Source organism: Pinus tabuliformis, chromosome X, assembly GCF_031772625.1.
Source record: "Pinus tabuliformis cultivar Carrire ecotype Pingquan chromosome X, CPIR1, whole genome shotgun sequence".
NCBI classification, from domain to species: domain Eukaryota; kingdom Viridiplantae; phylum Streptophyta; class Pinopsida; order Pinales; family Pinaceae; genus Pinus; species Pinus tabuliformis.
Window position 1 is genome coordinate 893,236,942 of NC_142308.1, and position 7,887 is coordinate 893,244,828.

Here is a 7,887-nt window from a genome sequence, read left to right on the forward strand (position 1 = left end):
ATTATCCAAGAAGTTGACTTAGGAACAACTCTTTCAGTACTTTGAAGCTTGCATGCCTCAATGGCAAGTTTCTCACTTCCGGCGACAGGTTTACATCAATGGCCTTCGACCGAAAGATTTTTCATGGTGTTCAACATCGAATCATGTATTCACACCACGTGAATTGTATTGCAGTACCTTGAGGTTCATCATCATTATCGGTGATTCCTCTCGCGTCTGTTAATAGCTTACATCATTGGCTAGTAATCAGGTGATGTCTTTCCATGCTCAACATCAGAACATCTTTCCACATGGATCGACTTGTACTTCAGGCAAAGATTGATCGAGTTTTAAGACCCTGGATCTAGTTTCATCCATCCGAGCTACGATATATTCAAGAAAACAAAGACATCAAGTGTACATCATAGCTACACAGATAATCATCCAAGCTAAGGGATGATGGCTCTACCAGAATCATCATTCTGCCACATAGACGATTGTTTGTCCTATGTACATGAAAATGAATTTATAAAGTTGAGCATGGGAATGCCCGCCTCAGCTAGATCATAAAAATATTATGAAGATAATGTATTTTATTCTATCTTATTACAGGTCACCTTCCAGTTCGAAAAACCTTGGATCCTCATGATAAAGCATTTCACCCAACATCAGAAGATTTACGACCTCATGCTTTAGGGGGAAACTGTTATAGACATATTTGGGCACTGCAAACCCAATCACATATGTCAATAAACCAAGGGCTCTCAAACCCCTAGAAGTGTCATTTCATACCCTAAAGGATCAAGGTCAACTGATTACATCATTTCCCAAAAGTTCTCCATGAAAAACTGCTCAGAACTAGTCAAAATTGGACCATATAGACTACTCCATGCTGAGGGTGCGATGCATCTCACCTGATAGACACAAAGGTTGTGATGCATACTGAAAGGCCCTTATGTAGGGTGCGATGAGCGAGAGCAGACAAATGGCAGAGGCAGTTTGCTAGGTGGAAACTCAAAGAATCTTCTAGAAACTGCTCATATGACACTTGCCTCTCTGAATTCGCCCAGGGATGAGTAAGAGATCATGAAATCTCCAAGTGGAACCAAGAAATATCAGTGAAATGGCACTAATAAAAATGCCATAAGCTGACTCACTCCCATGCAAACATCTATATATGGATCGCTTATCTTGGAGATCCAGAGGCTGGAATTTTGTAATTTGTAAGGAAGTGTTGTTGGTTTCTCTTTAAGACATTGTATTGTTGGGTGATCTTGATTTTTGTGAGGTGAAGAGGGGTTTCATGCTGGGAGGATGATGCTGGATCAAACAACTAGGTTATAATCCTCTCTTCTACTACTTCTATCAATAAAACTATTTGAGTTGTCCTCCATATACTTGTATATTTCTGAATCTTGTATTTGTGTATGCATTTGTATGGTTAATGTACATCTGATTATACATTTTTTATGGTTATAGATCTCTATTCTTTGATGGTATTTTGCTACTTCGACTCTACAGGTGTTCTTTGGAGCGGGACAAGAGAGAAGCCTGTGGCGAATCTCTATCAAAGGAGAGAGGAAACAAACAAGGAGCCAAGTGAAAGACTGAGGTTGGTACTCTTTGCTTCTCTCTCATCTATCTCTCATAAAGGAAAACACAAGTTACTTTGAATTTTTTGTTTCTAAGATAGCTACCCATCTTAGTGGGACTAGCAGCTCTGAATAGAAACTAGTTTTCCCAGAAACATGGTTATATGTTAGTTATGAGGATGTTTTATGATAGACTTGATGTATTTCTCCCATCATGTTTTGATTTTCAAATGAATGAACAGTGAACATATGACTTAATAGATGATAATGAAGCTAATTTGATAAGGTATCAATGCTACTTACCAATTCCTAGATAAGTATGACACCTCTATGCTCAGATCTATTGATGACTTGTAGATTACATATTTGTGACAAGTTTGACGAAATGCTTGTCATGGCTAGTAGGGGTCAGATCAAGTCTTTGTTCAAGTATTTGCATTAGTATCATTGTTTCAATGTTATTTCTCATTTTTTATGTTTCATGAAGTTTTTTTCAGTGGATTGTGACCTAGCCCTAAAAAAGTGGCACAGAATTCGGGGTTGTTGGCTTAGAACTAGCTAGAAATGTCCCCAGTCACTCACACGTCATTGCTGTGGGAGCGACTATAGGGTCCCAGATGCATGCATGCCCATGTCGTGGGAGCGACTTAGGCTCTAGGTCAGTAAAATGTCAAGCTACCTTAGGGGTTGGTTACCTGGAAGGTTTGATTAGCTCTTGAAGGTTATGTAACATGTGTAGAAGGTCAGATTGGTTGTGTTTTGTTAGTTCCACTTCCTTAACTATACATGGGGAGTTGAATTAGATCATAGTATCCTCTCATCACATGTTTACCCCAGCAAACTGATTAACTTAGCTAAATGTGCGAGGAGGGTGTTATAACGTGGATGATTGTATCAACCTTGTGCCTTGGATCATGAGGAAGTTCCCTTTAAATGTAATTATTGTCATAAGTATGGGCACTTTGCAAAAGGATATCATAAGGTTCTAGCTTCTCGACTTTCTTCTAATCTCCTAAAATATTCTCGTAGTAATGATGAGCAAGGATAATTCATATGAGTTAGATGGAAACACAACAATCATCTGACTAAAATCTTCCATGATAGCAAGCATGAATCTCATCAAAAACTCCCTACAGTAATATAATTGAATTTTTTAAGTCCCCAGAGGAAGGAGTGATGTGTGATGAGGCCTAAGTTGATCAGATAATCCCATATCAACTGTCTCAAAAGAATATCAATTCATCCTTTGAGGAAAAGTCTCCATCCAAGGATACTAACAAAATCTCTCTTACATAAAAGAAGGAAGAATAATTTGGAATAGAGGACGAGGAGGAGATTAAAACTCGCTCTTCTTCCCTTTCCTATTCAAATATGCTAAAAAATAATTTGTGTTCTTCCACTCCTTTAACAAGAAGTAGGAAAGATCGAAGTAAGAAAACCTCAAAATCTAGTTTTAAGAATTCTCTTGCCTCTTGTGGTTCTATCCATGGATTGATTTCTCTCAAATCTTGGAAATGTTTTGATTTTTCATCATACTATGCAACCAAATTAGGAATTTACTCATTATCAAGAAGAAATAGGTGCAAGAATTAGAAGGTTCAGTATTGGATCTTTCCCCACTTATTTTTTTGAGTGGATGAGGGTTTTTAGCTCCTTTCATTTTAGATTCATGGAAGAAATTTTCTTTGTAATAGTCACGTCAGTGTACTTGCTGCTTGTTTTAGGCATGTATTTTATTAATACAAATTCTCATTATTGTTAGAAAATAAAATTAATATTATAATTTTTTTGTAAATCAATTTTTATTACCTTCTCGCCCACAGTGGGTGTGAACTCTTGCCAAATGTCACAACAATGTTGAAGGCATAATTATTAGCCAGTCATTTGGCCCATCATAGAAACTCTTCTACAGACTCGCAAGCTCATATTTATTCCAAACCGATGTATGTACTCTTTAGGTTCTTCTAGTTAGCATATGGGACCTCTCCCATAGATCACAATTTAATCATAACGCCTCATTATTATGCGAAGAGGCTTCAATTTTAGTTGATTGAAGGTGGCACCATGTCCAGCTTGTAGACGTCATTAAGTTTATATCTAGACCTAGTTTGTAGCTCTATAATTTTGTTATTCTCTCTAGTTATGTTATGTGCCTCCCCTCTGTTGTTCCATGTCCTCCATTCCTACCTTCTTAATCATATGCACACACTTGTTAGCTGGCCCTTACATTGGTCTACATTATTCTTCATGAAATTAGAGTGTCAGTATCACCATCCTCCTCCGGTTTGGAAACTTTCATCCTCCCACATGAACATGGTGGATATTGGGTTTCACATGGCCTTCATAATTCTTTGTGATGGCGCGCCTCTCAAGAATGGTGCTTTTCTTCCTCTCGGTAAGTAGGACTCTTTAATAGTTTCTCAGTCCGATGGAAGTTTTCCTCCTAATCTTTAAAGGCCTATTGTTCTCGTAGGACGTGAAGGCCTCCCTCTAAAGCTTCATGATTTTTTGGGCTTCAGTTGGTGGATTATTTTAGTTCATGCTTTGTTGATACTACTCAATTATTGTTGTTGCTTTCTAAGTGTCTTTATGGTTGTCAGGCTTTACTGATTTTCATTGGAGAGTTGTTCCTCAGAATGCTCTAACATGGCTCACCAGAGTTGCTCCATTGTGATAGTTGTGGAAGCTCTATGGTCGCTCACCATAATTGTTGAGGTTCTTTGTCAGCCCATGGGTCGTGTCTGGAATGTTTATGTGTGGCTCTGCACCTGTGGCTTTCCTTCTGGCTACGTTAGGTAACCACAAAGTCTTACTTCATGTTTTGATTGTCAATGAGAAGCTTAATTTTGCTATGGTTCAGACAAAATGACTTTGTAAAGTAGAGCTCCAGTAATTTTTCTCTCTTAAAAATCCATGTTAGGATGTCGATCTTTTCTTTTTATCTACCAAATTGATAAAAAGGGATATATTCAATCTCAAGACACTCAATCTGTGTTGTTGGTCTAGTTTTTCAATTGGCAAACCAATGACACAAAGAACTGTCTCATGAAAATATGTGTTTCAGTAATACAATGATGAAATTTACACATAAAAAATGTGTATTGCCTCTAGAAAAACCAGATTACATCCATCCTTCCTTAAACACAATACACAATGATACATTAACAACCTACACAGTCTTAGATCCTTGGATTGAACATGGGTTTATCCTTCTTTCATTTTCTCATACGGACATCTATCCAATCTGATGGATTATCAAGAGAAGAGGAAACAATGATATCCTGCCCTTGAGATGCTTCCATTGTCGAATATTCATGCCCATTTGCAGTTTCCTTGTCACTATATGAGTATTCTTACTTGTGGGTACGTTTGTGCCCACTCATTGATGGAGCGAAAATTATGTCAATGGATTTTTTGAGTTCCGTGACGAAGTGAACTTCCTCTGTAGATGGATGTATTGGCTCTACATGATGTTGAGTTAAGTCCTATGGAATTTATTTGGCCACAAATGTCTTCTATTGTTGAGGAGTATCCTTCTTGTGAATCATATTAATCTTGGGTTCTTTTGATCCCTTAAAATCTTGCTAGCCATGGTTCATTTCTTAAGATATTGTTTGGTATTGGACCCTTGAGAAATGGGGCAAGCACTCTGGAGATGAGCAAGTTGTTGACAATTCCCGCAGCAGAAAGAAGTGTTCTCATAATCAACCAGTTGCAAATAAACCCTACACTTCCATTCAAGGAGGATATTATCTCACAATCTTGTAGTGAGACCGAGTTCCACACATATGCAAATATATGTGGGAATTCCTTTAGTCACCTTATCATTGTCAGTTTTGATGTAATGACCTATTAAGTTCCCCACCTTTTCCAAAACATTAGGATGAGACAAATGTATGGGCAGGTTAGGAAGCCTTACCCAAACAAGAGTTGGAGTAATGCCATGGAAAGAGGATTAAAATCAAGGTACCATGGTTTAAAAAAGAGGATGGAGTGGCCCCAAAACCAATTTCCTTGAACAAAATCCTTCTGGCGATCTCTTAAATTTGGGAAAATCACAACAAAAAATCCCTTGGAACAAAAATGTAGCACAATATTATGAGACCACTTATGTTTCACCCACTCATGAAGGATAGTGTCATGCCCCTACACCTGCGGTAGTCTTTCAACCGCTTATAGTGAGGTGTGGCACTACCAACCATTTTCTTTTCACCAATACTTACAATTGTTGACTATGCCTACCATTCCATACTTAGTTTATTTTTCGTTCCCAAGTATTATTCTTTTGTCTTTTATACATGTGAAATCCCATAACATTCACATAAACATCATTATACAAGAGAAATGCACAACAGTATAAAGGGAGGGGCCGCTCCCTGCAATATGAGTCTGCCCGAATCAATATATTATACAATATTCACTTTTACAAAGTACAAGTTAAATATTGGGAAACCCTAAATTTACATTTAGCCAATTTTCAAACTTCGGCAAACTCGGTTGCCCAGCTCGTAGAGGATTAAAATCAAGGTACCATGGTTTAAAAAAGAGGATAGAGTGGCCCCAAAACCAATGTCCTTGAACAAAATTCTTCTAGCGATCTATTCAATTTGGGAAAAGCACAACAAAAAATTCCTTGGAACAAAAAAGTAGCACAATATTATGAGACCAATTATGTTTCACCCACTCATGAAGGATAGTGTCACGCCGCTACACTTGTGGTAGTCTTTCCACCACTTATACCGAGGTGTGGCACTACCAACCTTTTTCTTTTCACCAATACTTACGATTGTTGACTACGCCTAACATTCCATACTTAGTTTATTTTTCGTTACCAAGTATTATTCTTTTATCCTTTATACAAGTGAAAGCCCATAACCCTCACATAAACATCATTATACAACAGAAATGCACAACAGTATAAAGGGAGGGGCAACTCCTTGCAATATGGGTTTGCCCAAATCAATATATTATAGAATATTCACTTTTACAAAGTACAAGTTAAATCTTAGGAAACCCCAAATTTACATTTAGCCAATTTTCAAACTTCGGCAAACTCGGTTGCCCAGCTCGTCGGCGCCTTCGCACAGTCCTCGCACGACTCACCAACCATTCGTTCACCTCGTCACACGATCGTGTTGTTTACCCAAATTGGGCACGTCTCATCGTAACCAAGTCGCCACACATGGGCGCCTCCACACGAGTCACACCTTCGTTCACAATCTCAACACTTCACCATTTTCTTCGTTTCGTTGTGCACGGCGTGCCCTACCCAAGTCGCCCATCCACAAGATTCTTCATTCCGGTATGCACGGTGCACCCTCACCCAGCCGCCCATCTGCACGTCTACCCATTCACCCAACTTTGTTCACCCGAGTCGCCACACACCTTCACTCGAGTCGCCACATGACTTCACCTGGTTCGCCCAAACGACCTCACCTAGGTTGCCACACGACTTCGCCCGGGTCACCCGAACGACCTCACCCGAGTCTTGCACATGACCTCACCCGAGTTCTATCTGAACGACCTGCCTAAACGACCTTTGTGAATGACTTTTTTGAATGACCTTCCTGAAAGACTGTCCGAACGACTTCCTCGAATGACTCTTCGAACGACTTTCCCGAATGACCGTCCGAATGATTTTCCCAAATGATTGTCCGAATGATTTTCCCAAATGACTTTTCGAACGACTTTTCTGAACGAGTTTACACCCAAGTTCCGCTCGTCATGCAGGCTCATCCATGTACTGCAAAATTCCTTATTCAAACTCGTGTTGATTGAATGATGGTTGTTTGCCTCCAAACGACCTCCAATATATACATGCGGGTGGTGGGTTGTGTCACCTGGCCGACCCACACCAAATTCCCAAGCCGACTCGTTCAACATGTTTTGTTTCACCCAAAAGGATGGTCGGCCAGCCCAACTCATGGCACCGCCACCTCAACTCGCCCAACACCTTATAAACTCGTTTCTTGGCTCGTTTCATTTCATATTTTGCACGCACTTTGCATAGTGGAGTTTCCCTGCCCTTCGCATGGACCGCAAGTCCTAACATCCTCCCCCACTGGAATTCATTGTCGTCCTCGACAATATCTCATCCCGGCAACCATTTGTCACCAATATCACCATACCAAGGTATACACCCCATTGGTATGTCATACATCGGAAATCATCTCAATCCATGATCATCAACCAGCTTGTCACAATCTCCACATGCTGCTCCCCAGCATGGAAGGTTGTTCCCCCCATCTCAAGCTACATGCTTCCTGCAACATATCGTGTCGACCTCATCATGTATTGTCCTCATGTGAACTGCCAC